Genomic DNA, 26203 nt, shown 5'->3' with positions numbered 1-26203 from the left:
TAGCCTCACAGGCTGACCATCTTTGCTCATTTCTGGGCATAGGCCAAGAAAAACATGAGAGAAATTTAGTTTGTAGTTTAACCTGGAAGCAAAGATGATAATAATCCCCCTGAAAGCTACCCCCGTTCTTGCTAAAGGACTGAAAACTAATAAAAGGCCATGAGATTAGGATTATGGGATGGGCCTGAACTCTGCTAAAATGTAGGCATATTTTCTATAATCCCTAACTGATAGGACACATGTGGCCAAAGATCGTAAGATTTGTGACTTCCCCAATTGTTCCTATATATAACATGACCATTGTAGAACCTAAGATTGATATTTCAAGATGCTTTTCAAACGTTTGCATTCTGGCAGTTGACTGACCCCATCTAGACTATGATTCATGACTCAGTTCATCTGTGGTCCCCACCCAGAGGTGGACTCAGCACATGAGGACTGTTTTCTACATCCATGTGATTGCATCCCCAACTAATCAGTAGTCCCCATTCCCTACTTCCCTACTCATCACACCATCCTTCAAAAACCCAAACCTCCAAGCCTTCAAAGAGACTGATGTAATAACTGTTTCTTCTGCATGGCTAACCTACCATTAATTAACTCTTTCTTTATTGCAATACCACAGTCTCAGTGAATTGGTTTTATCTGTACAGCAAGCAAGAACCCACCACCTGATTACAATATAAAATTAGAGCCTACCTTTTTATTATGTCCCGTATGCAGAATTAACCTGGAAAGCCCGTGGACATACAGTACAATGCATGGGTCAGCCACCTTTTTTAGTAAAAAGCCAGACAGTAAATATTTTAAGCTTTACTCGTCATATGACCTCTGTTGCAGCTACTTAACTCTGCTATTGTTGCAAAAAAGGCAGTCTTAAACAATATGTAAATGAATGATTGTGACTGGGTTACAGTAAACGTTATTTTTTCTAAATAATAGGCAGTGGACCTGATTTGGCCTGAGGGCCATACTGTGTCCACTCCTGCTATAATGGAATAAGCACTAGAATTAGTTTAGCTGTTAAGTAATGTATTTTATAATCTGAGTTTGCTTAACTCTTCAAGGTCTCTTTTTCTTCAGGTTTCTCATGTGTAAAATGAGTGCTGAACTAGCTCTGTAATAATGTATGCAGCTATATTACACTTATATATTTATAGAGTTTATTTGATAAATTTACATTACATTCATCAGGGTAAATATTGCAACTGTTGTAACAGACAAACTCAGAATCTCAGTTGCATAACAAACTGAAAGTGTATTTCTCATTTATGTGAAGTTCAAAGCAGATGTTCCTTCTCCAGAGCATCTTGTTCACAGGCTGTGATTCAGGAACCCCATATTACATTGTTTGGCTAGAGCAAAGACGCATCAGTGTTACCCAACCAGCAGTCCTGAGGGAAGGGAACATTGAGGATTACATATTGCAACCTTACCTGTCTCCTAGAGGTAACGTAGACATGCATCGGTAACAGGGTCTACCTGGATGCAAGGGGGAGAGGCTGGGAAATAATAGTCCTTGAAGGGGCAGCCATTGTCCGGCAACAACTCCACACTATGGAAGGGATGAAGAAATTATTAGTGGTCAGCTGGCAGTATCTGCCACAATTATAAATGCAAAATGTGAAAAAAGTCTCCAGTGGGTATGTATGTGTTCTACAAAAATATTCATTATGTGTATTTGGAGATGGTTTTCAGAAATATTAAGGCCCCTGTGGAAACTACATAAGAATAAATGAGGCCGGGTGCAGTGGCTCATGCCTGTAATCCCAGCACTTTGGGAGGCTGAGGCAGGCGGATCACCTGAGGTTGGGAGTTCGAGACCAGCCTGACCAACATGGTGAAACCCCATCTCTACTAAAAATACAAAAATTAGCCTGGCATAGTGGTGCATGCCTGTAATCCAAGCTACTCGGGAGGCTGAGGCAGGAGAATCACTTGAACCTGGGAGGCAGAGATTGCAGTGAGCCGAGATTGCGCCTCTGAACTCCAGCCTGGGCAACAAGAGCAAAACTCCATTTCAAAAAAAAAAAAGAATAAATGAATATATTTAGTTTATTAATGAAGTAATGGACACATCAAAATTTTGGTCAATTGTTTAATATTTCCACAATAAATCAATAATACACTTGAGTTTCAACTGTAAGGACTAAAGCCATACTTTCAAAGTTTTGCTTATTCTTTTATAAAATCGAATGTATAATGAATTGGAATTTCCACAAGCAGCTGGTGCTCACACCTACAAATGTATAACAATAACTGTTTCCTCCCAAAGTCCAAATGCAATTCTAGTTAGTCAAAGAAAGTTACAGAGTTTGGAAATGAGCCAAAGCAAAAGAATTAAGCATAGTTAAGCAGACTTCCAGACATAGAAAGCAGCTGAATTTCTTCTTAGGGATTCACAATTATAAGGAGGTCATTAGAAGAAGATTTAAAACAGTATTGCTGGCTTGCCTTTGATGCTACAAATTCATCTCTCTTTGATGCTTATGGTGCCCCTTATGCTCAGTCACTACAATGTTTTAAGGATTATTACAAACTAGGGGAAGCTGTTTATTCAATTGCTTACTCAAATCTTTCTGAATGCTAAACATGGCACACACTCCTATCTTAACAAACTATTGAAAAGTGAGTTTATAATCAGGGAAGCCAATGAAACAAATAAAACAACTCTTTGAAGAGGATTCATTTACTATATCTATCTATGTAGATATCTATATCTATATCTATATCTATATAGATAGATAGATGTGTATATATATATGCATATTTACTGAGTACTTCCGTATACCAAGGATAATACTGAGACAGTGTATGCAAATAACCATAAGCCTTGCCCTCATAGAACTTAAGAGTCTTATAGGGAAGTAGAAAATAAACAAGAGACACATATATAATCCCAACCTACTAAGCATAAGGAGGAAATAGGTAGAGAATACCACGTAAGGGGATGATCCACTTATAAAGGGTATACAGGGACAACCTAAAAGACATTTAACTCAAGACTTAAGGAAGATAAAGAATCAGCTAAGTAAAACCTCAGAGGAAGAGAATTCCAGGGAAAAAAGAAAAACAGTAAGTGGAAAAGATCTAAAACAGGAAAAAGCCTAGCATGTATGAAAAACAAAACGGAAGCTAGTGTGACTCCACTTGTGAGCTAGAGGAGAGAGACTCAATGGAGGTAAGAAGCAGCCCAACCATGGAAGAGCTTCAAGTCTAGGCATGCATGTGAAATATTATTCTGATCTGCACAGGAAACTCATGGAAGGTTTTAAAGCAGAGCCAAGATTTTTATCTGATTTCATAAAAGATCATTCTGACTGTTAAGTGGAGAATACATTAGGGTCTGAGTCAAAGGGGAGGAAGGAAATAAAGGAGAGACCCAGGGGTGGAAGTTAATAAAACAAAAATCAGAATTAACTTAAAGTTTGTTGTCTCAGTTGAACATGGGCAAATCTTTCCTTTTTTATTTTTCACTTTTTATTGATACATAATAATTGTATATATTTGTAAAGAACACTTGATATTTTGATACATGCATAAAGGGTGTAATGATTAAATGAGGGTATTCAGGATATTCATCACCTTGAACATTTATCATTTCTTTGTGTTGGGAACATTTCAAATCTCTTCTAGCTATTTTGAAATAGATAATAAATTATTGTAATTTATTGTAGTCTCTCTATTATGGTAGTAACTGTAGTCTCTCTATTATGCTACCAAACACTGGATCTTGCTCCTTCTATCTAAGTCTATCTTTGTGCCCATTAACCACCCCCTCTTTATCCCCTGCTCCCCACTACCCTTTTTAGCCTCTAGCAACCATCATTCTACTCCCTATCTCCATGAGATCAAAATTGTTTAGCTCCCACCTATGAGTGAGAATATGCAATATTTGTCTTTCTGTGCCTTCCTTATTTCATTTAACATAATGGCCTCCAGTTCCATCAATGTTACTGCAAATGACAAGATTTCATTCTTTTCTTATGTCCAAATAGTACTCCATTATTACATAGATCATACATTGTTTCTCCATTCATCATTTCATGGACGCTTAGGTTGATTCCTTATCTTGGCTATTACGAATAGTGCTACAATAAACACAGGAGTGCATATATCCCTGTGATATATATTTTTTCTGTCCTTTGAAGCAAATAGTAGTGAAATTGCTAGATTGTATGATAGTTCTATTTTTAATTTTTTAAGAAAACTACCTAATGTTTTCCACAATGGCTTTAGGAATTTACATTTCCACTAACATTGTAAAAGAGATTTCTTCTCTCCACCACCAGCATTTGTTATGTTTTGTTTTTTTGGTAATAAGAAAATGAGAAAATCCTATTATTCCTGATACGAGACTATAAAGTTATTTCAGTAAAAACCAATCAGTTAAGTCAGAAAGCTGAGGAAAATATTTATACAAAATATAGTTTACATAACATTTCATTTGAGGGTGTTGGTCTAACTCTGTAAGAATATTTTTACATTTATACAAGCTATAAGCTTTAGATGTCTTACATCCCTATAGTACAAACACATTGCATACATATACACACACATACATACATACATAGATACACATACAATTTTCTACTGTGTACAATGTATACAAAAAATATCTCTTCAGAATGCTATTTCCCAAAATTGGGAAACAGGAATGATATTGGCATTAGAAAGGGCTTTAGGTAACATTGGACATGATATTTGATAACAGGATGTATTAGTCCATTCTCGTATTGCTGTAAAGAAATACCTGAGATTGGGTAATTTATAAAGAAAAGAGGTTTAATTGGTTCATGGTTCTGCAGGCTGTACAGAAAGCATGGAAGCATCTGCTCAGTTTCCAGGGAGGCCTCAGGAAACTTTCAAGCCTGGCAGAAGGCAAAGGGGGAGTTAGACACTTTACATGACTAGCACAGGAGGAAGAGAGCTGGGGGGAGGTGCTACACACTTTTAAACAGCCAGGTCTCACAATCACTCACTCACTATCTTGAAAATATCACCTAGGGGATGGTGCTAAATCATTCATGAGAAACCCATCCCGTGATTCAATCATCTCTGACCAGGCCTCACCTCCAACACTAGGGATTGCAATTAAACATGAGATTTGGGTGGGTTCACAGATCCAAACCATATCAAAGGACATGGTAAAAAATAACATGAATTTAGATAGTGAGAACTTTATTTTCTTTTCTTTCAAGCCCAACGATGTCAAAGAGGAAGTTTCAATGTAAGACTAAATATTATTTAACATCTGTCTAACATGAGCTAATCTTTATTTTTTAATTATATCTCAAGCTCCCATACTTTAGTAGTAAACAATACTGATATAGTTTGGATGTGTTTCCCTGCCCTAATCTCATGTTGAAATGTAATCCACAATGTTGAAGGTAGGGCCTGGTGGGAGGTGACTGAATCATGGGGGCAGATTTCAACGAATGGTTTAACATCATCCCCTGATGCTGTCCTCATGATAGTGAGTGAGTTATTGTGAGAGCTGGTTGTTTAAAAGTGTGTGGCAACTCCCCACTCTCTCTCTTGCTCCTCCTTTTGTCATGTGATGTGCCTGCTCCCCCTTTGCCTTCTGCCATGATTGGAAGCTTCCTGACACCTTGCCAGAAGCAGATGCTGCTGTTTCCTGTACAGCCTGTGAAACCGTGAGCCAATTTAACCTCTTTATGTTATAATTTATCCAGTCTCAGATATTTTATTTTAGCAATGCAAGAATGAACTAATACAGAAAATTAGTACTGAGGGTTGTGGAATCGCTATAAAGATTCCTGAAAATGTGGAAGTGACTTTAGAACTGGGTAATGGGCAGAGGTTGGAAGAGTTTGGAGGTCTCAGAAGAACACACAGAAGATTAGGAAAGTTTGGAATTTCTTTGAGACTGGTTGAATGGTTGTGACCAAATGCTGATAGTGAAATGGACAGTGAAGGCAATGCTGACGGTGTCTCAGATGGAGATGAGGAATGTATTGGGAACTACAGCAAAGGTCACTTTTGTTACGCATTAGAAAAGAACTTGACGACATTGTGTCCATGCCCTAGGGATCTGTGGAAATTTGAACTTGAGAGTGATGACCTAAGGTATCCGGCAGAAGAAATTTCTAAGCAGCAAAGTGTTCAAGATGGGCCTGGATGCTTCTAACATCCTACACTCACATGCAGGAGCAAATAAATTACTTAAAGGTGGAACTTACACCTTATACAAAAATTAATTCAAGATGGATTAAAGACTTAAACGTTAGACCTAAAACCATAAAAACCCTAGAAGAAAACCTAGACATTACCATTCAGGACATAGGCATGGGCAAGGACTTCATGTCTAAAACACCAAAAGCAATGGCAACAAAAGCCAAAATTGACAAATGGGATCTAATTCAACTAAAGAGCTTCTGCACAGCAAAAGAAACTACCATCAGAGTGAACAGGCAACCTACAAAATGGGAGAAAATTTTTGCAACCTACTCATCTGACAAAGGGCTAATATCCAGAATCTACAAAGAACTCAAACAAATTTACAAGAAAAAAACAAACAACCCCATCAAAAAGTGGGCGAAGGATATGAACAGACACTTCTCAAAAGAAGACATTTATGCAGCCAAAAGACACATGAAAAAATGCTCATCACTGGCCATCAGAGAAATGCAAATCAAAACCACAATGAGATACCATCTCACACCAGTTAGAATGGCAATCATTAAAAAGTCAGGAAACAACAGGTGCTGGAGAGGATGTGGAGAAATAGGAACACTTTTACACTGTTGGTGGGACTGTAAACTAGTTCAACCATTGTGGAAGTCAGTGTGGCAATTCCTCAGGGATCTAGAACTAGAAATACCATTTGACCCAGCCATCCCATTACTGGGTATATACCCAAAGGACTATAAATCATGCTGCTATAAAGACACATGCACACGTATGTTTATTGTGGCACTATTCACAATAGTAAAGACTTGGAACCAACCCAAATGTCCAACAATGATAGACTGGATTAAGAAAATGTGGCACATATACACCATGGAATACTATGCAGCCATAAAAAATGATGAGTTCATGTCCTTTGTAGGGACACAGATGAAATTGGAAATCATCATTCTCAGTAAACTATTACAAGGACAAAAAACCAAACACCACATGTTCTCACTCATAGATGGGAATTGAACAATGAGAACACATGGACACAGGAAGGGGAACATCACACTCTGGGGACCGTTGTGGGGTCGGGGGAGAGGGGAGGGATAGCATTAGGAGATATACCTAATGCTAAATGACGAGTTACTGGGTGCAGTACACCAGCATGGCACATGTATACATATGTAACTAACCTGCACATTGTGCACATGTACCCTAAAACTTAAAGTATAATAATTAAAAAAAAAAAGGATAAAAAAAAATAAAAATAAATAAATAAATAAAAGGGTTGCAGAGCATAAAGGTTTGGAAAATTTGCAACCTGACCATGTGGGAGAGAAAGAAAAAGCTTTTTTGGGAGGGGAATTCAAGTAGGCTGTGGAGCAACCACTTTCCAGAGATATTTGCATAACTAAAAAGAAGCCAAGCGCTGATAGCTAAGACAATGGGAGAGGCAGGGAAGGCTTCAAAGGCATTTTGGAGAACTTCAAGGCAGCCCCTCCCATTACAGACCCAGGGCCCTAAGAGGAAAGGATGGTTTCATGAGCCAGGCCCAGGGATCTGCTGCCCCACACAGCCTTAGGACACTTCTCTACATATCCTGGTCACTCTAGCTCTAGTCACTTCTTAAAAGGGCTCATGTGGCTGGGTGCAGTGGCTCATGCCTGTAATCCCAGCACTTTGGGAGGCTGAGGCAGATGGATCACAAAGTCAGGAGATCGAGACCATCCTGGCTAACATGGTGAAACCCCGTCTCTACTAAAAATACAAAAAACATTAGCCGGGCATGGTGGTGGGCACATGTAGTCCCCTACTCAGGAGGCTGAGGCAGGAGAATGGCATGAACCTGGGAGGCGGAGCTTGCAGTGAGCTGAGATCGCACCACTGCACTCCAGCCTGGGCGACAGAGCAAGACTCCACCTCAAACAAACAAACAAAAAGGCTCATGTACAGCTTGGACAGCTGCTTCAGAGGGTACAAGCTGTAAGCCTTGGTGGTCTCCTCATGGTGTTAAGTCTGTGGGTGCACAGAGTACACAGGAGTTGAGGCTTGGGAGCCTCTGCCTACATTTCAGAGGATATATAGAAAAGCCTGGATGTCCAGGCAGAAGCCTGCTGCAGGGGCAGAGCCCTCATGGAGAACCTCTACTAGGGCAGTGTGGAGACAGGAAATGTGGGGTTGGAGCTCCCACACAAAGTCCCCAGTGTGTTACTTCCTAGTGGAGTTGTGAAAAGAGGGCCACCATCCACAAGACCTCAGAATGGTGGCTCCACCAGCAGCTTGTACCCTGTTCCTGGAAAAGCTGCAGGCACTCAATGCCAGTTCATGAGAGCAGCTGCAGGGATTGAACCCTGCAATGCCACAGAAGCAGAGATGCCCAAGGCCTTGGGAGCCCACCCCTTGCATCAGTGTGGCCTGGATGTGGTACATGGAGTCAAATGAGATTATTTGGGGGCCTTAAGATTTAATGACTGCCCTGCTGGGTTTTGAACTTGCATGGTCCTGTAGCCCCTTTTTTGCTCAACTTCTTCCTTTTGGAATGGGAATGTTTACCTGTTTGTACTCTCATTGTATCTTAGAATTAACTAACTTGTTTCTTATTTTACAGGCTCATAGGAAGAAGGAATTTGCCTTGTCTTGGCTAAGACTGGACTTTGGGTTTTTGAGTTAACACTGGAATGAATTAAGATTTGGGGGGATTACTGGAAAGCATGATTGTATTTTGAAATATGAGAAGAACATTAGATTTGGGAGGGGCCAGGGATGGAATTATGTGTTTAGATGTGTGTTCCCACCCAAATCTCATGTTGAAATGTAATCCCTAATGTTTGAGGGGGGGCTTGGTGGGGGGTGATTGGATCATGGGGGTGGATTTCTCATGAATGGTTTAATACCATCCCTTGGTGCTGTCCTCATAATAGTGAGTGGGTTATCATGAGATCTGTTGGTATAAAACTGTGTGGCACTGTGCCCCACTCTTTGCTCCTGCTTTTGCCAGGTAATGTGCCTGCTCCCCTGTTCCTTTCTGCTATGATTCTGCTTCTGCTTCCTGAGGTCTCCCTAGAAGCAGATGCTGCTGTGCTTCCTGTACAACCTGCAGAACCATTAGCCAATTAAAGCTCTTTTCTTTGTAAATTATCCAGTCTCAGGTATTTCTTTTCAGCAATGCAAGAATGTACTAATACAAATACCTAGTTATGATTTAATGATTTTTATTTGCTTATATTGAATTTGTGATTACAGTCTGTTTATGAAAGAAGATATTTATAAAAAAGAATGTTTTCACATTTTGGTAATAAGAAAAATATTTCTTAAATAATATTTAAGTAAAAATGTGAATTGGGTTTAAAAAAATAAAGATATGATGGTCTTCAGAATTTTGCAAACACCATAAAGATAATTCATAAACAACTGAAGTTTGTGAAACACCACTTTAGAATAGTTTGTTTCAAAGGCAACAAATTACTCAAAAAATAATAAAAATTATGAAATTAACTACACAAATATTTCCAGAACATTAGTGATATCCTAGTGGGTCTTGTAATTGTTAACAAGTCCAGAGAGGACCAGATTAAATTGGCCATTGTCCAAAGGCCATTCCTGCCAACATCCAGCCTCCTCTCTCAGGTATAGAGATATTAAAATAATGAAGAAGATAACTATCTTATTCGGTTTGCTCTGGCCTTTGTAGAAAGAATAAAAAAAATAAGCAATGTATATAATAGAATTTATAAATAGGCAATTGCTTTGCAAATTATTGCAATCAAGGGGGAAAAAGTGATTTCAAAAACACCAACTAAATTTAATAGCCCCATGGAGATGTAGGTGATTAAATCTTCATATGATTTCAGATGTTTGATTGACTTGGGAATAAAAAGTACATGTATTTCCAAAGAGTTAGTTAAAAATTGTCAATATTTTTTATATAGGAATCTGATTTGGACTCTTCTGCAAGATTTTTCTATTTAATAAACATAGTAATCCCAGAAGAAAATTCAATCCTATGTGAAATAAAACATAACAAACTTTGTATTGCATAAAATAAATAATTATTTTGGCCTACTATTATTCTCATTTAGATAATTATTTTTCTGAAAAGGACCAGGTCATTTCCCAGGAGCCTGTCTAGTTCTGTTGGTCAATCACTTTATCAGTCCCATTCACTAATTGATTCTTACCACATTTATTAAGTGCTAATTTTATAACCATCACAGTACTTTATGTTGGAGACAAATGGTAAGTAAAACATAGTCTCTCCCCTCAAAGAGCTTGGAGTCAAATAGAAGGAAAGGGGCATGTGAGCTATCTGATGAAGTATCAGAAAGTTTACAAAATGGGTTGAAAAGTTCTGGTTTATGATCTCTGTCTACTTAGACCATGTTCAATAATTGCCTCAAATGCAGGAATAGAAGACCATGGATGAGGAAGATTCGTCCAAGAATAGACCTGGATGCTGCCCAAACTAGCTGACCCAGTAACGCAGTCCTCTCCCAGGGCAGTGATTCACTGTGATTCCTTCCTAGAAGAACACTACATATCATATAACCCTGTAATAATCCATATATTTTTTCTTCTAGTCCCAATTTTATTGCAGTAATCATGTTCTTTTTTATTAACCTTATATTAAGTGTTTGGAGAATAGATACACATATCAATTATCCACACATAGAAAAGTAGGAGGATCTAAAATTGGAATTGACTAAGATGACTTACACATCATCCAGAGATCTTGACTTTACCATTAGCTAAGAGTTCACTTGTCTCCCTTTTTGGACAGGGTTGGGACATTTAATATAGACATGAACATTTGTGACATAGATTAAGAGAAATAGATGTATAGTAGATGTGGAGCAGTCAATTGGTCAGGTAGTGATATGATTTGCCTCTCTGTCCCCACCCAAATCTCATCTCAAATTGTAATTCCCATGTGTTGAGGGAGGGAGCTGGTGGGAGGTGATTGGATCATAGGGGTGGTTTTCCCCATCCTCTTCTAGGGATAGTGAGGGACGTCTCATGAGATCTCATGGTTTTAAAAGTGGCAGCTTCCCCGGTATGCCCTCATTCTCCTGCTGCCTTATGAAGGAACTTGCTTCTCCTTCGCCTTCCATTATGATTATAAGTTTCCAGAGGCCTCCCTAGCCATGCAGAACTGTGAGCCAATTAAACCTCTTTTCTTTATAAATTACCCAGTTTGGAGACTGATTTGAGTAATAATAAAACTCAAGTCTTCCTCACAGATGAGAGATAGAGAATTACTCTTTCTCTTTTGCAGTTACTATTTCTCTATTGCAATTCCTCTGTCTTGATAAACTGGCTCTGTCCGGGCAGTGGGCAAGGCGAACCCATTGGTTGGTTACAAATCTGGGGGCTCATCTGGGATTGCCCTTGTGGCTACCTGCCTGTGGTTCAGTAGCTCCCCTCCAGCAATGGATACAGAGGCCAGCCCAAACGGCCACATAGTTCTCTTGGACTGGAGGCTGACTCTGGTACTGTTTCTACTGGTGCAGTGCTGCCAACCCAATGTGCATGAATTTAATTGCAATAGAGAAAGAGTCCTGGGGAGATGTCCCATAGCTAGCCCCGTCATAGGGTATCTGTCTATAGCTACATAGCAAGGTGTCTGTAACTGTAGCCATAAAATAGGGTGTCTGTCTGTATCCCAGTCATGGAGTGTCTGTAGGTGTAGCCCCATTATGAGGTGTCTAGTTTGGTGAGTATCCTAGGTGCTGCCAATGCCTCCTTCCTGCTCCCAATTGGTTTGACTCCTTCAGGGGTCTCGGTTTTTCTGTAGCCCCATGGTGGGGTGCCTGTCTGTAGCCCCACTGCAGTGTCTCTGTCTTGGCTCAGCTCCTTTGGGGGTCTTGATAGGCTCTCCCTAATTAGTAGGAAGAGTCTTGGTTTGGGAGACTTCTCCCCAATCAGGATGATCTTGGAGAGATTTCTTAGCTGGAGAATAGGAAGATGGTTTGGAAGGGATAGTCTTGGGAGTTCTGGGTTAGGGATCTTGATTTGGAAGGCTTTCTGTCCATCTTGTCTTTGTGTGTGTCAGAAGGAATTGCTGACAGAAGTCTAGCAGGCCTAACTCAGAGAACCCTCCTTATTTTTCTGGTCACATTTGGTGAGTCCTGAGGAAAGCTCAACAAGGCTGATTTGGGGTGACTATTCACTCTTCATGTTGCCCAGAGACCACCCATTGAATTAGCGGTTGGAGGTCATCCCTCCCTACTTGGAATGGATCAAAGACAACAGGGACCAATAGGAGACAGCTTGAGCCTTGCCTGGTCAATATTGGTTGCTGAATGAGGTGATTAATGTCTGTTTTGTCATGTGCATTTTGCTTTGGCTGGGATGGAAAATGTTAATTTGGTTCCCCATGTAGCCTGTTGGGAGCATCTTGCAAAATTGAGAATCTCTTGCCTATGGTTCCGTAAAAGAGATAAGGGTGATTTTTTTTTGTAAAGTGGCTTGACCCCCACAACTATGGCACAGTGAGAAATGTCTCAAAAGCCGCTCCATTCTTCTGGAAGCTGCAGAGAAAGGGAACCTGGAAACCTGGTATGCTAGCAAAAAGGGTATGAAATTCTTACCAATCAAGTTTCTAGTCTCTCACACTCTCTGTTTGTGTATTCATGTGTAAATGGTAAACATCACTATTTGTCTCCTTTGCAAGCATTTGATTAATAGAAGAAAGGATCTGTGAGACCGGTCTTAAGCTATAACAAATCTGGTGTGCTTTGTACTACGAATTTGTCTTTTTGTGTCATTCTGTAATGGAGAGAGGGGCATCACAGGATAGGACGTGGATTTAGGATCCCTATAAGCCTGCTGAAGCCTTGGTTTCTGCCATCAAAAGGACAGAAATTTGGGGGTTCATGTCATAGTTATCCCTAAAAATTATCTTGAGCATTTAAGAGCCTTTGCAAGCTCTAAATTGGCTTCTAGGTACCTTCTCAGAAGAGCAATAGAAACTGCTCAATGCTGTAACTCAGTAGCTAAGATTTTGTCTTTGACCATGGTAGCCTAGGTTCAATTCTTGGCTTAGGGAGTGAGTACTTTCTAGTTTGTTATTTGAGTAAATTTTTGCCATTTATTGATTCTTTTCCCTCATGGGCCGCTTCTGATTCCCTGTCTTTATTTTCCTTTCTCCTTCCTCTCTCTAACCTTTGAAGAGATTCTAATTCTTGTAAAAAAAAAAAAAAAGAAAAAGGAAAGAAGAAAGAAAGAAAGAAAAAGAAGAAAGAAGCCACTTACCATCTCTTTAAGACACTTTACCTTATGCCTTCATGGTTAAGTTATAACCTTATTTAAAACTTATTAATTTTATGTGGAGGGTTTTCTGTGGTAGAGTTCAAAAGCCGGAAATATTGGCTATCCTGGCTAGAGTCTGGCAATAAGAAATTTAAAAGGATTTTTTTTAAAGAAAAAAAAGCTCTGTAGTTAAAATCAGCTTAATTAAAATAAGATATCCAAGCTGTACATATATTTAAAAGACCTTTATGTTTTTTCTCTTCTTGGATCTTATTTTTCTGAAGGAAAGAAAAGGTTTTTCTTTTCAGTTGACTGAATTGTTTTTCCCAATTTAGTCTTCTTGCCACTCTTGATGTCAACATGAGAGAACTTAAGATAAACTCTAACAGCCTGGGACTCCTGGGGAAAAGCAGAGAAGGTGCCACAGACCCCATTTTAGGAAAAACCTCCATTTTCCTCATGGAACCCCAGGAATTGAGAGAAAATAGATCCCTCTAAAATCTAAGGCTTTGTTCTGTTTCACACTGCATTAGCTGACTTTTTTAACTTTTGGTGGGTATCAGAAATTATTTTGCATTATGGGAGAGCTTTTAGCCTTGGTGTGTAACAACTAGGTAGGAAATATATTTTAAGGGATGGCTAATGGCAGTTGAGGAGGAATACTTGGCTTTTTGCACGCTTGGATTAGAGAAGCATGCTCTTGGCCACCCAGAAGACATGGAAACGTCCTCACCACCCATTGAGAGGTGAGACCTCCATGGGGGATTGGCTGATTACAAAATGGGCTGATTGGCTTTGGGATGCCTTGCAATGAAAGGCACCATAGAAGCATTACACTATCTTCTCCCATAGTATCCCTCTCCTTTTGCGGGACAAAGGATTCATCATAAAATGACACCCTTAATTTGGGGGATCTGTTTTTGCCTTCCAGCTGTGCCTGCTTATTAGGTCCTAGAAACTGCAAGCTTTCCTGGCCCTGTTCCTCTAAGAGCTCCACCCTGAAGCCAGTAATGCAACTAAGAAACAAGCAAATGAAAAATCTTACAACTACTGGATCTTCCGTCTGTCTGTGTATTTATATGTGTTGTCTGTGTGGTGTTTATATATAAAAGAGCTCTGATTAATTGTCTTGGAAAGACAAGTGCTTAAATCATATATCAGCAGAAAAATAGAAACTTTAATGCCTGTTTGTTCACATGACTTAAGTAATCTTTTGGGAATAAAGACAGTTTTAAAGCCTATTGGTAAAACAAAAGCGTCTTCAAAATTTAGACATTTGGTCTGAATTAAGGCCAGATATCAGATTTGCTATGTGCTTTAAGGTCATAAACTGCTTCTTTGACTTTTGAAAATTGTTTAATTTACCTACTTTGTAGCATTAGTTCTAGATAAGGCCTGGGGACATGTGGAGTTAGCCATGTTCTCTGGCTATGCTGGAAAGAGTCAGACCTTGTCTGTGCTTCTGTCTGATGTCCTAGTCTCCACACCTAGTACATAATTAAAATTGCTAACTTATCAGGTTTTTCACCAAAATAAAAGTTGTTAAGAGTGACCATTTTAACATGTAGTTGAGACTACTAGAGAAACAGTTTTACGTACAAGGTTGCAAGGTATAGAAGGAAAGTAGAATATGGTTTTGGTGGGTGATTATAAGAAGGCATGGGAATATGGTTTCTGTTAAAGGGGATGTAATTTTGTCTAATTCAGAGGGTTTTAAAGATTGTCTTAACCTGAAAGAGTAATGGAACAAAACTGAAGGTGTAAGCAAGTTGAAAAGGGTTTGTGATGGTTTGATCTTGTAAAAAAAAAAAAAAAAAAAAAAGTTCTGTGGGTATAAGCAAGCTAGCTAAGATTTGAAGGGGATTATTTAGTTTCTTTTTTCTGTAGGTTGAACATTTAAATAAAATCACATTGATGCAGGACCAGAATCTGGGCCCATGTGTCTGAATAACAGGGTTTTCTTAGAAAACTGATCTGCTGTTTAACAGAAAACTGTAAAGGGTTCTAAAAGTTTTATGAAAATCTTACTTTATGGTCAAATGAATTAAAACTGGACAGATTTCTGAAATTTTATGAAAATGAAGTGTCATTATTAAAGATGCAGTAATGCAAACATGAAATTTGGTTTTCCCTTTTGAAAACAATTTTTATGTAACATTGACACAATGAAAGATTTTTGTTTGCCTTTCAAGTAAACTACAAAAAAGTGGAGGGATGCATATTCAGTTGGCCTCATGCTGTCTTCATCCAGTCTTGTTGTTTGAAATGCTGAGTATCCTATCAGAGTCTACAAAGAACTCAAATCACCAAGAAGAAAAAAAACAATACCATAAAAAAATAGGCTGAAGACAGGAATGCACAATTCTCAAAAGAAGATATACAAATGGCCAACAGACATGAAAAAATATTCAACATCACTAATTATTAGGTAAACGCAAATCAAAGTCATGATGCAATACCACCTCACTCCTGCAAGAATGGCTATAATAAAAAAATCAAAAAATAAAAGATGTTGGCATTGATGCAGTGAAAAGGGAACACTTTTACACTGTTGGTGGGAATGTAAACTAGTACAACCACAATAGAAAACAGTGTGGAAATTCCTTAAATAACTAAAAATACATCTACCATTTGATTCAACAACCCCACTCCCAGGCAGCCACCCAGAGGAAAATAAGTCATTATACAAAAAAGATACTTGCACACACATGTTTATAGTAGCACAATTCACAAATGCAAAAATATAGAACCAGCCCAAATGCCCATCAATTGAGTGGATAAAGAAAATGGGATATACCTATGCATACACACACACACACACACACACACACACACACACACACACACACACCATGGAATACTACTCAGCCATAAAAAGGAACAACATAATGGCATTTGCAGCAACCTGGATGGAGTTGGAAACCATTATTCCAAGTGAAGTAACTCAAGAATGGCAAACCAAACGTCATATGTTCTCACTCAAAAGTGGGAGCTAAGCTATGAGGACACAAGGGCATAAGAATGACACAGTGGACTTTGGGGACTTGGAGGAAAGGGTGGTGGGGGGGTGAGGGATAAAAGATTACACATTGGGTATAGTGTACACTGCTCAGATGATGGGTGCCCCAAAATCTGAGAAATCACTACTAAAGAATTATTCATGTAACCAAATGCCACTCCTTCCCCCAAAACCATTGAAATACAGAAGGAAAAAGGATCAGACTCAGCTATAGCAGAGATTTTGGAATTATTAGTCCAGGAATTTTTTTTTTAAAATAAGCAAAAACAAAAATTTCTCTAAGATAGGAGTCATAACCTTTGAGAAAATGTACTATTTTTAAAAAGATATTTTCCATACAGAGTCAGGTATAGCAGAATATGAGGAAATTAAGTTTCTTCAAAATTTAAAATAAATAAATTACCCAGTTTCAGGTAGCATCTTTATAGCAGTGTGAAAACAAACTAATGCAGGTAGTAATAGAAATATGTTGTTTTCAGATACCAAAATCTTTCTATATTTTCATCTCTATCACTTTTAGTTTATGTTCTCCTGCCAGAGTCAATTCTGTCTCATCCTTGGACTGGAGCGCATGACTTAGTACTAATCCAATCAGGGCATCATATTTGCTTAATTCTTATGATTGAGTGAGAATGTGACCTAAGTTAAGCCAACCAGAATTAATCTCAAGACTTCATAAAAGCTACTGCAAGAGATTTGCATTTTCTACCATTTGGCCTGAAGTTATGAAAAATGTAAGTGATGGCAGCATAGCAGCCATTTTGTGGTGAAGATGAAGGAGCATGCCACAGAATTAACTCAAAAGAAGTACAATAACAGAGCTAAGTAGCACCAAGAAATGGAGATAACTTAGCCCCAGTGATATTGTGTGAACCCAATATTTCAAGTCAGGTCTAAGTGTAGTTCAGTTACATTAGACAATACATTCCCTTTTGGCTTAATCAATTTTTTCTTCTCTCTTGCAAACAAAAGAATCCTACCTGATTATGGAGGTACAATAATATCTCCATTGATTCTTCCTATTTAGTTTTCTAGCTTAGTATAGAAAGTAAGTGTGGTATACTTTGAACTGGAAGAAAAATAAGTATTTTTTCAAAGTAAGAATAAAAATAAGAATTCTTCATTCAAAACAATCTTCATGAGAAATCTATGAAGACAGAAGATATTCTGTATGATTTTTAAGATGGTTTTTCTACAGTAGAGTTCTCCTGGAGCAAAAGAAAATAATTTATTTTGTGGTAATAAATGAACATTGTGATTTTGCAAAGTCTCTTTTATTCTAATGGTCACATTCTTTCCATTGCACCACTTGGTTCATGACCAATGAATGGTTTACAGCTTGCATGTTTTATGGATAAAATCCCCAGAATAATTCAAAGCAATATGCAGAATCTTCTCTGCCTTTTCCCAAATCACTAATCTGTTATAGTCTTAATATCCAGAGACCTATTACGACCATGCCACTGTCAACTCTCTTCCTTTCAGCTTCACTGAAAAAAAATCTCTTGGTGGTGTCCATCTTAAAAGCAAGATCCTCCAATTCTGAAAGCTCTGTAACAGAGAGAATCACTTAGTCTTCCATTCAAGAAACATTTATTCAGTGCTTATTTTGTTCTAGTATTTTGCTGGGTACATAATAACAAAGGTGAATTTAAAGAAGAAGAAGAAGAAAAGACATGCCTTCTGCCAGATGAAGCCAGCAGTCTAATGCAGAGAAAAAAAGTTCTCATTTAAGAAATTTCTCAGCTAGAAAACTTTAGAAAAAGACTGATTTTAATAACTGAATAAATGTAATTCTTAATAATGGAACAGAGGGTAGAGGGTAAACAATGGGACAGCCCATCATTTTTAAAATACTTTCTGTTGGCCAAATGTTCTTTCCTTCTCTCTTATTAGACAGTGTAAGGCATAAATAAAGTTGCCTTGAAACCAGGTAGGAAATAAATTAATGTTGCCTTCGATACAATCATCTCTTCTCACTACTATTTTATAAGACCCCTGAAATATAAAGCAAGGTTGCTCTTCATTATTTGGAAATTGTTCTTGACTTATGGGTCCTTTTTTTCTTTGAAACTTACTGGTTACAACTCATTTCTCAAGACATAAGTTGTCAATTACTTAAAGTTAGAAAAAATGTTGTTTGGAGCACCCACTTCCATGCCTGTCACATTTAGCCACTCAATAAATATTAGGATTTCCCCCCTTTCAACCAAATGTGATAAATTAACCCATGTTTCAATGAGAACTTGTTACAGAAGCCTTTAAAAAATAATAGCAGAGTGGCTTAAAAACATAATGAACTAAGTAACCTGAAAGAACTTCTAATATAAAACATCTAGATATATTGGATTAAATATGACAACCATCCTTTACATTTATAACTGAGCACATAATAAATCAATGCAATTCAAGTAGGAGAAAAAAATAACAAAAACAAACAAACAAACAAAACACCTAGGGGTAAGGGGATAAGGGAGTAAGGAAGATTCTAAAGGTAGCAACCGGAATGGAAGCCAAATTAGCTGATTTCACTAACCAGGAGGCTTAGGTTTAATGGACTTAACAGAGATAGGAGAAAAAGATTGTTTCCTTTTACATGGACATGAATTTGAGTCACATGATCCAGATAACCTCATAACATAAAGAAGTCCCATGTTGGTAAAAATTATTTCTGCCTTCAAATATATATTTCCAAAAAGAAAACATCAGAGGATTCTCATAGATAACGTCTCACCAAAAATAAACTCACCTTCAAAATTACATAACTCATGAGGAAATAGGCCATAATGAGTGAGAACCCACAGAGTCAACAATAGCTGACACAGGCCTCTAAAAATATCAGATAATAAAATTCTCACTTTTATAATAAATATATTTAAAATGTATAAAGAATTTAAAATATTTTATTTTTAATATTTTAAATTATTTTTAATATATTATTTTAAAATATTATTTTAAATTCTTTATTATTTTAAATTATTACTACTGGTAATAGTTTACCATTAAATAATACGTGCCAGAATTGAAGAAAAAAACACAATAGAAATTTCAGAAATCAAATTACCATCCAACTTAAAAACTCAATCAATAGATTAAGCAGAAGAGTAGACATAGGTGAATAGATAAATAAGCTGGAATGTAGATCTGAAGAGTTTAACTGGAATAAAGAATACAAAATAAAGAGATGGAAAACATAAACAAAAGTGAGAGATCAGGAAAATAGAATAAGATCCAATGTATATCTAAGTGATATTAAAGTAAGAGTGAATACAAAAAATTAGCTGGGCGTGGTGGCGGGCACCTGTAGTCCCAGCTACTCGGGAGGCTGAGGCAGGAGAATGGCGTGAACCCGGGAGGCGGAGCTTGCAGGGAGCCGAGATTGCACCACTGCACTCCAGCCTGGGCGACAGAGCGAGACTCTGTCTCAAAAAAAAAAAAAAAAAAAAAAAGAGAAAAAAAGGTAAGAGTAAATAGAAAGAATGGGTAAGAGGCAAAATTAGAAGTGATAATGAGTTAGAATTTTTTCCTAGAAATGATAAGTTATGAATCACCTGTTCAGAAAACACATGATTGGAATAAGCAAAAAGAAATAAAAACCTGGACATAGTATGATATACTTTAATATACCAAAGAGAAAGAGCAAATCCTAGTAGCTGTAGTTGAAAGATAGATAACCTACAAAAAAAAAAAAAAAAAAAAAAAAAAAGACAGGTAAGCCAAAGGCAAACTTCACAAGATGCAAGAAAAACAGAAGACCTGAATGATATCTGAAGATATTGAGTGAAAATAACAATCAACCTAGAGTTTTATATCTGGTGGAACATCTAAAGAAAATATTTCACAATGATAGAAATTGAATTAGGGCTGAAATTACAAAAATAAAGGTGAGCAAAAATGTGGCAACAGTGCATATATACAACAATAAATTGAATGAAAAAGTAATAAAAATATTAATTACTGTAAGACTTATGAAGTAAGATGGAACTAAAAGCTGACACCAGTAATGTATAAGATGGGAAGAAACTAGAAATGAAGTGTTCTATGATTTTGGTGCACTATTTGGTGGCCTTAAATATGCTGGTTAATTTTAGAGTTTGTTAAGTGTCATATGCATACATGTTAAAATTTTAAGGACAGTCATTACAAAGTATAAAGAAAGTATATAATTTGAAAACCTGTAAGGTAGGAAAGTGAAATGAAAAAAAATAAAACTTGAAATATCAAAAGATAGAATAGAAAAACACTCACAGAAAAAGTAGAACAAATAGAAGACTCACAATGTATCAGGGTTGACAGTATATACAGAAACTGCAAGAATGGATTTTTAAAATAAAATTGCCTACAACATGTACATGCAAAATTGTAAAATTCAATGGAAGGTAGAATGTGATTAAGATGTTGAATATTGTATACAAGAAAATTACTGGAAAAACTAAGCTAGTGTGGCTTTAAAGATGTCTTACAAAATGGATTATGATGTCAAAAGCATTAGTATGAAGATATTTACTTCATAATTTTAAAAGGTACATTTCCCCAAGAATCTACTACAATTCTAAATATGTATGTACTCGATAGTATTTCTCACAACTATTAATGCAAAACTTGATCAAATTTCACAGAAGACAAATCTACAATTATTTGTGAAAGTTCAATATGCATTTTTTTTTTGTTAACTGAGAGCTCCAGCTATTTTATGTATAGATATAAAATCAATCAAGATTTGAACAATTAACAAGCTTGATCTATTAGTCTGTTCAGGCTGCTATAACATAATACCACAGGCTTAAAAAACAGAAATTTATTTCTCAAAAAACTGCAGGCTGAGAAGTCCAAGATCAAGGTGCCAGGAAGATAAGTTTTATTCTGAGGCCTCCTCTTGGCTTTTAGGCTGCTGCCACCTTGCTGTGCTCACATGGCCTTTTTTTGTTTTAAAATAACATGATTTTTAGGGACATGGATGAAATTGGAAATCATCATTCTCAGTAAACTATCGCAAGAACAAAAAACCAAAGACCGCATATTCTCACTCATAGGTGGGAACTGAACAATGAGAACACATGGACACAGGAAGGGGAACATCACACTCTGGGGACTGTTGTGGGGTGGGGGGAGGGGGGAGGGATAGCATTGGGAGATATACCTAATGCTAGATGACAAGTTAGTGGGTGCAGCGCACCAGCATGGCACGTGTATACATATGTAACTAACCTGCACATTGTGCACATGTACCCTAAAACTTAAAGAAGAAGAAGAAGAAGAAGAATAAATAAAATAAAATAAAATAACATGTTTTAACATTACTCACGATTCAAAAGGAAATTAGGAAAGATTGGAACTTGAAAGAGAATGAAAATATGGGCCTTCTGTGTGTAACGTGATATGGATATCACCTATAAAACCTTGATTCTGCAAAACTCCCCACTGAAAATAAGAGGGTATATTGGAAAGATAGGTCTGGAATACAACACCTAAAATCTACACAACTTTGTAACTAAAGCACTACTAAAAATAGTAACAATCCCAGTAAAACAATAGCATAATTAAAAATACATGTTTACTCTTTAATAAATCAATACTATAGTTAATATAAAACTATATTTTCTAAAATCTCCCCTAACATAAGGTTAGGTTAGGAAGCTTAGAGCGTGCTGAATTATAGGAAGGGTGAAATGCACAAAAATAAGGGAAGGAAAAACACAATAGCAATTTCACGAGAAAGCACATGACTAAATTAAGCCAAAGAGAAGGCCACGGAATGAATAAATGTCATTTATAGCACTATGTTCACCCACAGCTGGCAGTATCCAGCATTATTAGTTCACATTCTATTCTAGTGCACTTTGCATTTTACTGCTGTTACTTTTGGTAAGATGTAATCTTAACATGTTGGTTTTCTTAAAAAAGTATGAACCAAAACAATATAGGCTGTATGTAAGCATTATTCTCTTATTTACCAATCTTACATGAGCTAATTCTTGTTACAGAACACTAGCAGTAGCAGAAATCTTACCATATATAACAATTTACAACTAGAGGGGAATTAATAGCCTTAAGTGCCTTTATTAGAAAACACACGGAAACTTAGTTGGTATTTACATAGGCTGAATCTAATCAGGAGAAAGAAATCAGGGGAAGTTTAAAATCATTTTGATATAAAGAATTATTGATTATGATAGAAGAGTTACCATAATGATAGACAGAGAACTCTAATGGAAATTGATCCAAGGCCTGAGAGCGAGTGCCCAAGGAAAGACAAATTTGAAAAGATGTTCAAACCTTGTAGAGGAAAATATGGTTATGGCTCAGTTAGTTAAGGAAAGAGTTTGCTGGATTGCTAAACCAAAGCTGGTCCTCAGTGGCTAGACAAGCAGGAACAACTCTCTGGAGTGCAGAGAAGTTAAAGCTGTGGACAGATATCAGATGGAGTTGAGGCATCACTGGGAAAATGAAGAATAGTGCTGTGTTTGTGTCAGGAAGAAAATAAACCTTCAAGACACAAACAAGTTAGAATGACAAATAGGCACTGAGAAGCATTCGGGAAGAGTGGGGTTTGGGGCAGTACGGAAGTGAAGAGTGAGTGGGCAGGGAGATTAGAGAGTGGAGGGAAGGAGGAAGTCACTGCAATGGTTGCTAGTGAAACCAGGAGCTGGAGAAGCCTTCCTCTACAGGAATCTAGCATTCTTCTTTTGTACAGTATGGGCTGAGTGATTCTGGGACAGCTTCTAGGAGTTAAGATTGGGAAGCAATGTCATTAAATGGCCAATCCACTGGGGCCCCAAGCCTGGTTCATGTGAGACTGAGGGGAGAGTGCAGGGAGTAGGGATCTTGGCCAAGGCTCTAGCCCATGCTATGTAAGAGTTTGGTCTGTGTTGCTGCTGCTTAAGTCAATGGCTGCAAAAAGCACACAGTAGCCAAACACTGTATAAAGCTGATCCCTATCAGCACCTAGCCCTGAAGATTCTGTGCAGGCCAAGCAGTGGATAAAAAGGCATATTCTATAGCAGTCGATGAGCAACCCTCTCCAGAAGCAGGAAGAAAAATCTTTCTCCTTCAATGTCCCTTAAGATCTCTCAGTAGGCAAAAGAGAAATATTTATAAGGCCAACTCCTTTTCTCTTTTTTTAAAGTGTGAATTTGGAGCTGAGAGGCAATAAATCAAAGACCATCACAGTATTCATCTTGGGAAGCTAGAAAAAGATAAATAAATCCAGAGAACATTGAAAGAAAACAATAATGAAGAAAAAAGGCAAATTCAAATAAATGAAAAATACAATAAAAGAATCAATAAACCTAAAACACTTGTTTTTGAAAAAACAACTAAAAGGAGCAAAGCTGTTTCAGGATTGATCAAGAAAAACATAATAAAAACCCATAATAAATTTAAGAAGTATAAAGGTAGAATTATAGCAAAGACATACAAATAAAATAACACTATAAATACATTTAAGCCATGACATTTGAAAACTTAAGGAAATAAAAAATGAAAACTTGTACAGCCACTTTGAAAAACAGTTTTGGAGTTTTTTAAATGCTAAACATACACTTCACATGACACCTTACTATTCTGCTACTATATATGTACCCCAAAAAGATGAAAATGTAATTAATCTAAAGACTTGTGCATAAATGTTTACAGCATTTTAAAAGATAATAGCCTAAACCTGGAAATAACCAAAGTGTTCATGAACAGGTGAATAGACAAATAATTTGGAAAGAACTAGAATTATTGATATATGCAAAATCATGAGTAAATCTCAAAAAGCATTATGCTGTGTGACAGAAGCTAGACATAAACAATGTATACCATATGATTCTGTTTGTATAAAACAATGGAAAACAATCTGATCTATTCTTACAGAAGACGTATCATTGCTTACCTGTGGGCAGAAGAGATGATTTGGTGGACTGGGAAAGAGAACAAGGGATTGTTTTAAATAATAAAAATGCTTGGCCGGGCGCAGTGGCTCATGCCTGTAATCCCAGCACTTTGGGAGGCTGAGGTGGGTGGATCACAAGGTCAGGAGATCAAGACCATCCTGGCTAACATGGTGAAACCCCGTCTCTACTAAAAATACAAAAAATTAGCCGGGCGCGGTGGCGGGCCCGTGTAGTCTCAGCTATTCAGGAGGCTGAATTAGGAGAATCACTTGAACTGGGAGGCAGAGCTTGCAGTAAGCTGAGATCGAGCCACTGCACTCCAGCCTGGGTGACAGAGTGAGACTCCGTCTCAAAAAAAAAAAAAAATTCTTTATCTTGACTGTGGTAGTGATTATGTGAGCGATATGTTTTTCAAAACTCATCAAATTACACACATGTGATAGGTTCTGGTTATATTATATTAATTTATCTTATTAAAACTGACTTCAGAGAAAATAATTACAGTTGCTACAAAAATGTAGGGTACTTAGCAATAACATTAACAAAACATATGCAAGAACTTGGTAAAAAAAAATCAAAATTTGAAGTTATTTAAAAAGATCCACGTAAATAGATGTATATACTATGTTCATGAATAGAAAGGCAGAATATAGTGAAGATGTAATTTCTCCTCAATTAAGCTACAAATTAAGTGCAATTTCAGTCAAACTTAACAGTTTTATTTTTTGTAACTTAAGCTTATTTCAAAATGTATATGGAAGTATTCAGGGCCAGGATACTAAAAACAAACAGAAGTCAGAATAAGTAAAAAGTAGTGTTAGAGAGAGGTTTCCTAACAGATATCAAGATTATTTTAAAACTAAAATTATTTAACACTGTATTTGGTCTTGGCACAAGGATAGGCCAATAAACTAGTGGAACTAAAGAAGCTCAAAGAAGACCCCAGTATACTTTAAAACGCCACAAAGTGCCATTGCAAGACAACGAAGAATGAATGGATTATATCATTAATAGTCCTAGGGAAATTGATTAGCCATCTAGGAAAAAAAATGGGCTCCACTTCATACCATATGCATTACACATTCCAGTTGCATCAAAGACCAAAATGTGAAAGGTAAAAATTTAAAACACTTATTGGAATATCCTAATAATCTTTGAGCTGGGAAGCTTTTGTACACAAGACAAAAACTACAAGCTATAGGGAAAAATAAATTGGTACATTTGACAACATTAAAATTAAAGAAAAAACTGTCCATCAAAATATTTTTTAATTGATGTTTCAGGAATTTACTCGTATGTTAAAAAATACTCCAAAATTTAGGAGCTAGCTTAAAAACAGCAATCATTTTATTTGCTCACAGATATGCAATGTGGGCTGGGCTCAGCTGAGACTTTTGCTGGTATTGTCAGTGGTCATTCATGTGGCTGCAATCTTCTGCTGGGTTGATGAGGGCTGGATCAGTTGGGTTGCTGACATGGCTGGCCTGCTCTATCTCTTTAAGTGATTCTGGGTGTCAGCCCACTATATGACTTCTTTACATGGTCTGTCTAGCAGTGGTTTCTTCCGTGGTGGCTCAGGACTCTCAAGTACAAAAGTCAAATATGCCAGGTCTTGAGACAGAACTTGCACAAAACTTGCACAACTTCTTCTCCCTTGGATTCTACCAGGTAAAGCAACTCATAATTGATATACCATTTTAGACCCTCAAGACTGACAAAAAGTAAAAAAGTCTTACGAAGTGTTAGTGATGGTGTGGAGACTGCTGGTGGAAGTGTAAATTGTTACAAGAGGTTTTAGAGGTTGATCAGCCAACATTTTATAAAATTTTAAAACCACATAGTTCCAAAACTAACAATTTCACTGTTATGTGATATGACCTAGAAAAGTCTTATGTACATACACAAGGACACAAATACAAAA

At 37.2% G+C, this 26203-nt stretch overlaps 1 pseudogene; it reads right to left on the bottom strand.

The window, feature by feature from the left end:
• The window catches only part of LOC134729925 (uncharacterized), a 75213-nt pseudogene that overhangs the window by 15738 nt on the left and 33272 nt on the right, over positions 1 to 26203 (bottom strand).

Source organism: Pan paniscus, chromosome 2 (genome assembly GCF_029289425.2).
Source record: "Pan paniscus chromosome 2, NHGRI_mPanPan1-v2.0_pri, whole genome shotgun sequence".
Classification (NCBI taxonomy): domain Eukaryota; kingdom Metazoa; phylum Chordata; class Mammalia; order Primates; family Hominidae; genus Pan; species Pan paniscus.
This window is presented reverse-complemented; position numbering and strand designations above follow the sequence as displayed.